This window comes from Cynocephalus volans, chromosome 7 (genome assembly GCF_027409185.1).
Source record: "Cynocephalus volans isolate mCynVol1 chromosome 7, mCynVol1.pri, whole genome shotgun sequence".
Lineage (NCBI taxonomy): Eukaryota > Metazoa > Chordata > Mammalia > Dermoptera > Cynocephalidae > Cynocephalus > Cynocephalus volans.
In genome coordinates, this window is record NC_084466.1 from 121,613,823 (window position 1) to 121,623,337 (window position 9,515).

The window sequence follows — 9,515 nt, forward strand, 5'->3', positions numbered from 1 at the left end:
AAAACTAGTCATAAGTTGTCCCATGCTAAAAATATCAAAGTTTTTCAATTTATATTTTAAGACATATCCCCAATTTTGTATGGGGAGTCTCCCTTCCTAAATTTACTCACTTTTATTTCATTTTTCTGGCTTGTGAAGAAAGTTCCTGGTTAGGGCTTTGTTCCTTATTGGGTTTTTCCATGTGGGCCTTGGTCGTTATTGCGTTAAATGGCCCTTAGGAAGGGTGCCATGGAAATACGCCTTGCCGACTTATGGGCCTGGCCCAAGGGACCCTGAGTTTTAGAAACCCTGGGCATTGACGAGCTGTATACGGTGATTTAGAACCTGAACTGCACAGTCAGACCGCCTGGGTTAAATACTATTTCCACCATTTATACTTTATTTGACCTTGGGCAACTACCTTAAACGTATATGTAAACCAGGAAAAATAACTGCTTCTGCACTGGGAAAATTAAGTAAGTTATCACATGTAAAATTCTTTGCAATAAATGCCAGCCATTATTATTGTCTCCACAGAAGGAAAGTGGTTAGATCAAGAAAAACTGGGGTGCTAGTTACATCCTCTTGAACATGAGAATTCAACTCAACATCCTGTCCCACTAGAGACCCCGAAACAAATGCTGTATTTGCATAGGCGTTCCTCAACAGATCTGCGCTGTTTCCAATGTAACCAATGTATAATGTGCATAAAATGACTAAGCAGAAAAATCGAGTCTGGTTTCCACTACCAGAAGGGTGGATGTTCCCTAATGCTGATTAGGAAGGTCAGTCCCAAAGAGGCTCTTTGGAGTCCTGGACAGTGTAGCCAGAGACAGCTTGAAGAGAGACAGATATCCCTAATTTATGGCAAGCTCAGCGAGACCCGGAGCAGATGAAGAGAGGCTGTCCCTGGGTTAAGTGGGAAGCAGGAATTTTGTAGAATGCTTTTTTGGAGTTCAGTGGTGCCTGAATCTGTGCAGTAGCCAGTAGTGACAGCCAGAGCCCTCCAAGATGAAGAATGTGCTTTAAGCCCAAGCTTAGTGAACTGCTAAGCAGAGACAACTGGTGCTATTCACAGGTCAAGCCCAGCAGTTGATATCAAGCCAGAGTGATGAAAGAGGATTCAAACGTGGCCACACTGACGTGAGCTCTACAGAGATACCTGCTTGGAAGAGACTGTCGTGCTCACTGTGGAGTGCTGTGACGAGCCCCCCACATCATCCATCAGGGATGCAAGCAGGATTTGTCCCCTAGCTGCTGGCACCCAGCCCTCTGGGCTTGGTCCCCTCTGGAATTGCCTTGGCTGAGCTGCCTCACTCAAAGTCACACCCCTTCCCAGGACAGCCTGGTCTAATGAACAACCAACTTAGGGGTACAGAAGTCCTGCCCACAAAAGCAGCTAAAGCTCCTGAGGAGATTGCCTCGAGACTTGACCTCTCACTCCACCCAATCCTGCTTCCTTCCTCTCCCTTTCACGGATGTAGACCCCAAGAACACTCCCTAAGAGACGTGCTGTGTGTTAATCTCTACCTCAGAATCCCGTTCTCTGGAGGACGGTGACTCTCACCTCATTAGCCATGGGTTCTGCATTTCCTAGCAGGTAGGTTGGGGCCATGTGACACATATGACGAGATCTGGCCAATGGGAAGGGAGCGGAGTGAACAGCGCCATGGAAAGTCCAGTGCTCTCTTCCCTGTCATGATGCCCTTGGGGACAATATGTGTAAAATGACCCAGACACTACACAGAGGAAACTTACATGAGTGGAAAGTAAACCTTCATTGTGTTAAATCTCTGCAATTTGGGATTTTTTTTTTTTTAACAAAGCCTAATTTACCCTGTCTTATCTAATGCATCAGCTGTGTTCATTTAAAGACTTTTCTAATTCCAGAGTGAGAGGCAACAAAAGTCAACAACTGAACACACTCTAAAATATTAGTTGTTTGTCTTAGATGGCTCCTTAGGTTTACTGTTAGGGAAACATAGAGTAGTTCATCCTGCACCATAGATTTACTTATTCTCAATTTCTCAATAATAATATCTCTAATGAATCCTTTTGAGGTGGGGGCAGCTGGCCAGTACAGGGAACTAAATCCATGACCTTGGGGTTATAAGGCTGTGCTCTAACCAACTGAGCTAACCAGCCAGCCCTGAATCCTTTTGTTGTGTTTATAAATTTTAGTTGTTCTCAGTGGCAATATTTCCAATGAAGTCTTTTTTTGAGTATTTATAAAGTCTCAATCATTCAGGTATTTTAACAAATAAATCTGTACAGAGTATATTGAACTGAGAGTTGCAGTCAATATTCTGATGCCATGAACAGAAAAGGTCCAATAAATATAAATATAAATAAATATATGCACACACTGATTGACTCTTTCAACCAACACTAATTAAGCATCTATTGTATTTATCATGTGCCTGAAGTTTGCTACATGGTATGGACGTCCTAGCCTCAGGGAGCTAACTAGTCAGTGGGAAAGGCAGATCTGCATCCACGTCTGCCATTGGGATCCAGTGTGCTGGGACACGCCAGCATGCAAGGTGGCCAGAAGGAGGAAGTGCTCAGCTCTGCCTGGGGAGGGCCAGGGGAGGATCTGCAGAGATGACTCAAGCTGCAATCTGAAGGCACAGTTGGGGTTCACTAGGCACATGAAGGAGGAGAAGTCATATTAGGCAGAGACATGCAAAACAGCATGATGCCATTCAGGATGCGACAGAACTGGCAAGGTGATCTTGCAGGGCAGGACAGGAGGTGTGGTAGGTAGGAGACGAGGTTAGAGAGAAAGCACAGTTGGACTCTGGGAGGTCTGTGTGCAATGCCTTGGGATTTGGACGTTTCCATTTATTTATTGCCATGTTTGTTCTGACCTGTTTTATTATTGCTCTTCTGTGATCTAAGGCAGATACAATTTATTTCTGAGAGGTAGAGTATGTGGAATCATAAACTTCAGGAATCATCCAAACTGATTTCCCACAGCTTGTACCAGTAAAAATAAGGTCCCAGTCACTCTGAACCCCCAGCTGCCACATTTCAGGCACTTAACCTTGGGCCCCCAAGTGCCCCCCATGAAAGTGTAAAGGTCCCTACAAGATGCTTCTTTATGTGTATTATTAAGATGACTGACAGCTCCTAGTTTGTCCAGGACCTTCCTGGTTTTAGCACTGAGAGTCCCAAGGCCCAGGGAACTCCTCAGTCCAAGGCAAACCAGGATGGTCATCCAAAAGGATGTTTAGAAACATGTCAGACCTGCTCATGTTTTTCTGCTCAGGGCCCTTCTTCAAGCTGCCAAGCCACCAAGCCACTGCCTCAGCCAAATACCCCAGGATTCTCTGATGATCTCTGCAGCTCCTCCTGGCCAATCTCTGTCAGGCAACAGCTGCTACCCTTCCAGCTTTGGGAAAGGAAGTACACCTGCCAGAGCCATTCTCAGTGTTCCTGGTAGCAGGCCTGGCTCCACATGTAAGAGTCCAGCACACATGGGCCACCAGAAAACTTGGGCCCAACTGTCAAATAACTTTGACAGGGAAAAGATTTCTCTGTCCTTCTAGCTTCAGGCCTGCTTTTCCCAGAGAGGCAGAAACTACTACTGCCAACCAATATTCATCCTCTTGCTTTCTTAGTAAGAGCATCCTGACTTATTTAGGATGGCAAAGTGCCCAGGTAAAAGATTTTATTTCTCATCACTTCAGCCAGCTGTGGAAGTGTTTGGGTACTTCAGAAAGTCTGTTTAAAGGGAGAATCAGTTAAGGGACCTCATCCCAAAACGCATACACTCACACACACTGTTTTTTCCTCTTTCATTTTTTCTCTTTCCAGGCTGTGCTTTGAATATGATGGCTGGAGCTCCAGCAGCCATCCTGTGCCCCTGGGAATAAGCCATTCATTGAGGCTAATGAAGTAGAAAGGAGACATGAGTCCTTGGGGACCAAGGAGCTACCCTAATAGCTCTGAATGCCTCTTCTAGACTTTTTTTTTTTGAAAGAGAAACAAACCCTTACACTATTGGGGGTTTAACCTGATCCTGATATAATCGGTCCTTCTTGGGATAATTGACAGCGGGTATTTCTCCTTCCTTAAGGAGCAATCCCAACCCCTACCACTAGGGGGTGGCCTTGCCCTATAGGCCTCCACCTGACGATTTTATTACATCACTACATGAGTCAGTACATTCTCTATAATTTAGTCTTAAATAACAGTGTGCTTGTGACAGTGATGGCCCAGCCTAGGCTCGCTGTATCAAACTCCATCCAATTCCTCTAGCATGAGCTTTGTATCTCATGCTTCTCTTTTCTCCAGCCAGATCTTCAGCTCCTGTAAATGATTCCCAGAACCAAAGAAAGTATGTAGAATAAGCAGCTCTGAATCGAGCAAACACACAATTAGTATTTTCAAACAGAACAATGGGCTTCTAGTCTAAACAACATTCGGGCTAATGGTAATTTGATTTTGTTTTCCCCCCAACAAGAAGCAATGGGTAAGTACTTGCTTGACGTTTGTGTCAATAAAGATGCTCATCTAGTGGTTCTAATGAAGGGATAATCTACCCTAAAAGGATTATTGAAACCTCCACTTCCTACAAGGTGGAAAATCACTGGCTACATTTAAGTAACCAGTTTTTCCAGTTTACACTCATCACAGTTTCAAAAATCTCCAGGCAGAGAGTTGCAGTCATTAAAAATCTGAGGTGAAGAGAGTAATTTATCTAATTCTCGCTCAGGCTAAGAGCAAGGCTGTCTCAAACTGAAAGTGCAGTACTAGTTCTATAAAAAACCTACTCACAACTAACCAACAAAGGAGCTTGTGGTGTGAGAGGTGGTTGTAAAACAATCCTCTTTTGACAATTTCAGATCACATCGCTATAGTGTCATCTGAGCTCTCCTTGTCTATCTCCAGTTTACATCCCAACGATGTATAGTTAAGACTTTGGGTAGGAGGGGCAGTTCATGGAGAACTAATAATCTTGCATTTCTTTTCTCAATTTCCTTACCAGACTGCATATTTTGTAAGAACAAAAACTATGCCTATAGAATAGTGTAGCCAAAGTGCTTGAGAAATATTCACTTCTTTCTCCCCCATCTTCTTAAAGACCATGCAGAGTTTCCACATGTGATAAAATCGGTGATCACTGGGCAATCTGAACATAGGAAAAAAGACCAAAATCAACCACTCACAAGATTAGAAACAGGCATTTGCTCCCTTAGGGAGTCCCCTGGGAGTAGGGTTTAGCAAATAAAAATACAGGACACGCTGTAATTTGAACTTTTTGCAATATTTGGGACACACTCATACTGAAAAATTATTTGATGTTTATCTGAAATTCAAATTTAACGGAGTGTCCTAGATTTTATCTGGCAACCCTTCTTGAGAGTGAAGAATCTGCTCCTTGTGGGGTTGGGGGAAGCCATACAAAATGATCAGATTCTGGAATCTACCAAGGGGACTGCCCCAGGGAAAGTCAGTGATTAAAAACAAAACAACCACAAACCACTAGGCCTTGTGCCCTGGTTTCTCAGAGTAGCTAATGTCTTCTCTTTATTTACCTTTACTGAGTCTCAGATGCCTCCTGCGCTGGGTATGCTGAGAGCTCCGTTGTGGATGCTGACCAGCTGGCCAGCCGCTGACACGGAGGAGGAGCCATTTACTGAAACCCTGGATCTCCGGGGTTGTGCGTTCTGTGCATTCAGACTCATGTCGGCCCTGGATGCTGTGAGACCTCATCTCAGAGCCGAGGCAGCAAGGCGGTCAGGTGTTTCCCCTGCAGCCAGCCTCGCCTGTTGTCTTTCAGAGGGTATTTTGTCCAAATTACTGGCAAGAAAAAGATTTGGGTTTACACCTTCATAAAAAAAAAAGTTTGGTGTTACGCTTTTACCCAGAATTTACCTCTCTGGAATGCTCCTTCTACCAGTTCTACCAGGGACCTATTTTCCAAATGTAGTCAGAACTCCCAGTCAGAATCCATCAGATGCAGACATGTAAAGATGGACCTTCTCCTCTGGATCCAGCAAGGATAGGTGGGCAGTGCTCCATTTCTGCCTTCTCAGCCTCCACACCAGGTTTTGCAGACATAAACACATGGAGACACAGAACAGTGAGTGAGTGCCAGAAGGGAACTACAGGCAAGGATACCCTCCTTCCTTCTAATACCCTTCTGACATCGACAGTGCTGTTCAGCCAGGTGTAAGGTCTTACCGACTCACGCTTTCCTGAGTTTCTCAGGGAGTTACCTGAAGACTTGGGCCCCTCTCTGGGATGAGGTCCTCTCCTGATTCTTTCCCACTCCCGACTTTGCTCACTTGCCCTCAGGTCTGAATCCTCCTCCCCAAGCTCCTTCCTCCTGAGGTCTTGTCTAAATCTTTGCCCACCTCCCTGAGAAAAACCCCATGCTTGTCTACAGCAAGAGGTCTCCTTCCTGGACTCATCTCTCTTCCCCATGCAAGATCCCAAGTCTGTTTCTCAATCTGAACTAGCATTGCTGAATGGTGAGAGATGTCCACTGCCACCCAAATCTTCAGAAAAAAAAAAAAAAAAATCCCATCATCATGGGTAGAGGTGGCTCCTGGCCACAATTCCATTTTATTTCAATATTCCCTCTAGTATGAATTGCGGGTATACCAGCCCTTTTAATCAAGGACCTGTTCAATTGTGCCCATGCCCTCTCTCAAGGGCAGCATGGTCTGAATCCACATTGACAGAGACCTGTTTTCTCACTGGCAAGACAACCAAGCCCCATTATTGTAAGAACAGGCTTTCCAGCCCAGAGTGACCAGAATGGAGAAAGGAGCGAGGCCATTTAACAGATGCTCCCTTGAAAGGCCAGGAAGAACTTCACACTGGATTAAGTTGTTTAGCTTCAATATGTCTCCTTCTGGGGGAAGGGGAGCAGGAGTGGGGATTGGTTAGTAATTCTTCCCTCTACGTGGTTCAACCATCTTTAGAGTCGCCTGACTAGCGTGGGTTCTCTCTAAATTATGATGTCACTTTTACAGCCAAGTTGCTGTAAGATTAGTGTAAGATTAGTCACTCAAAGTTCATTTCATTATATCTTCCTCACCTTATTTTTTTCAGAAGTCATAGGATCTGATTCTGCCACCTTTTTTTTTTTTTTTAAGTTTTCATTGAGGTAGAGAGCATACATGTAGAAAAGTACACAAATAAGTGAATTTTCACAAAGCAAGTACATGGAATCATGTAACCGTAACATGGTATAGTTTTAATGAAATAGCTTTACGTTTCATATAAATCACACGAGAAAACTTAGCACTGCTGTCTTACAGTCCTGCTGCCTGCGTACACATCTCTGAGGTTGTGAAAGAGTTAACAGTGGAGCTTGTGGTTAAGGTGAGAATGGTCTGTGGTGGGGGGATAGCAGAGAAAAGGGCTTAGTGTGGTCTTAAATTGCTGTGCCAGCAAAAGGTACAGCTTCTACGGCCTTTTTTTTTTTTTTTTTTCTTCCCTATACTGCCTTATGTAAAATGGACATATAAAAATATGTGTTGAATGACTCAGGCATTCTTCTTGGACACTCATAAAAAGGACTTCCTTGAGGGACCCTCTGGAGCAGCGAAGGATTCAGAGGGACAGTGAAAAATGATTCAGTATCTTTTGGCAACTACTTAATAATTAGACCAACATAATAGAGTCTTAGAACTGAAAAAAATATCTAATCCAGTGATGAGAAACCTATGCCTGAGCCTTTTCGCTCTTACAAGATTGGAGGGGGTGAGCGTAGCGAGAGCCACCCGAAATGGCTCATTCAGAAGGTTACCACACACTTTATTTTCATTTAACAGCAAAATAATAGGCCTACAAAGTTCACAATTTAACGAAGGCCACAGAAGTAGTTAATGGTAGGGCAAAAACTAGAAGAATCAGGATTTCTTGAGTTCTGTTCCAACAGTATACTGTGCTGTTTCTTCTCAAGTATTTGAGCTCTCAATCACTTTTGTGGGGTTTTTTTTTTTTTTTTTCTGTTTCTTCCCACAAGGATCTGTTAGGTGCCTTCCATAAATGCACCCAGTAAATAGAGAAATCAACTGGGACAAAAGCTGCACGTTCTTATAATCTACACGTTTTCCACACAAGACACATTTCTTAAGAGGCTCCTTATAAGGAGTTTCCATTGGAATGGGCAGGTCCTCATTGCTGGTTATCTGTTTATATTGTGAACAACCTCTTCTCCACAGCTCTGAGTGACTCCTGGGATCCTTGAGGCAGACAGCAGTTGTTACCAAGTTTGTCAATTTTTTCTCCCTAGACCAGTACAAACAGCAACCATAGCGACCATGCTTCCTCCTTCCTACTTTTCCTTTCCTCTTTCCAAATCGTTTCCTCTATCACCTTCTGATTTCTCTTCATTCCTTCTACGATTCCTCATCTCCACCCACTCTGTTTCCCACATACTGCCAGTTCCTGCCATGGATCTGGCTTTGGTAAACTTGGATTTCCAGATCTTGGCACAGACTGCTCTTGCAGCCTGGAACAGTTTTCTCCCACCTGCATCTGACCTACCCATACTCATTCTTTTAGTCTCAGAGTAAATGTTAATTCCTCATCTGGGCCATGCCGATCCCCTTAGCGGGGCTTCTCAAACTTTAGTATGCATAAGAATTACCAGGAAAGCTTTTTGAAAACAGATTCCTTCTTTTCATCTATGTCCCCCTCCACCAAATTGTGATTCAGTAGGTCTGGAATGGGGCGCCAAAATTTGCATTTAAAGAACCTCTCAGGTAATTCCGACAATTGCAGACCACTCTTGGGCTACCCCTACCCCAGTCTGAATTAAATCCCTCCGCTCTGTGGTCCTGGAGCTCCTATATGTACTTTGTCAAAACACCTCATTGTTAATATCCATTAAGTGTCTATCCTCCCTGATAGCTGCAAACATAGTGACAGCAGATTATGTCCATCTTACTTGTTTCTGAATCTCTGGCAATTAGCACAAGGTCTATCACACAGCATGAGCTTAATAAATCCAGCATTTGTAAGAAGGAGGTGAAAGAGAAAGGAGTCTTCTCATGCTGGGAATCTTTAGAATGTGAGCATGTGGCTTCAAAAGCAGTTCTTAGAGGAGTCCAGAACATATTGACAACGGCCTTTGGAAGAAGGGCCTAGACAACTCCAGTGGTAACTTTGAATGTCATTATTTGCATTATTTTTGATATCTTTGTTGGGAAGAAACACCTCTGAAGCAATATTTTCAGTCATATCTGTGATAAGGTAGCTTTGCAGATATCTACTCAACCAGAACGAGTAATTAGCAGGCAAATTCACTCACTTTCCATTCTGGGTATTACTTGCAGGGAAGTCATGGCTGTGGAATAATATGCGGGCAGAGCATAGGTCCTGGAGTTAGATAAATCTAGAAGCCCAGCTCCGCCATTTCCCAGCTCTGTGACCTTAGGCATCTTAATTAACTTCACTGTTCTAAGCTTCCGTTTCTTCATCTGCAAATGAGGACAAAGTGGAACCCATGGAGAGGCAGTAGGGTATCACTGTTTAGAATTCTGGCTCCTCCACTTACCAGCTGTTGGACT

The 9,515-nt window shown here is 43.8% G+C and overlaps 1 pseudogene; it reads right to left on the reverse strand.

Annotated features, from left to right (window-relative positions):
* Positions 1-7,918: 7,918 nt before the first annotated feature.
* Positions 7,919-8,266, reverse strand: LOC134381757 (small ribosomal subunit protein bS18m-like; annotated as a pseudogene).
* Positions 8,267-9,515: the final 1,249 nt, after the last annotated feature.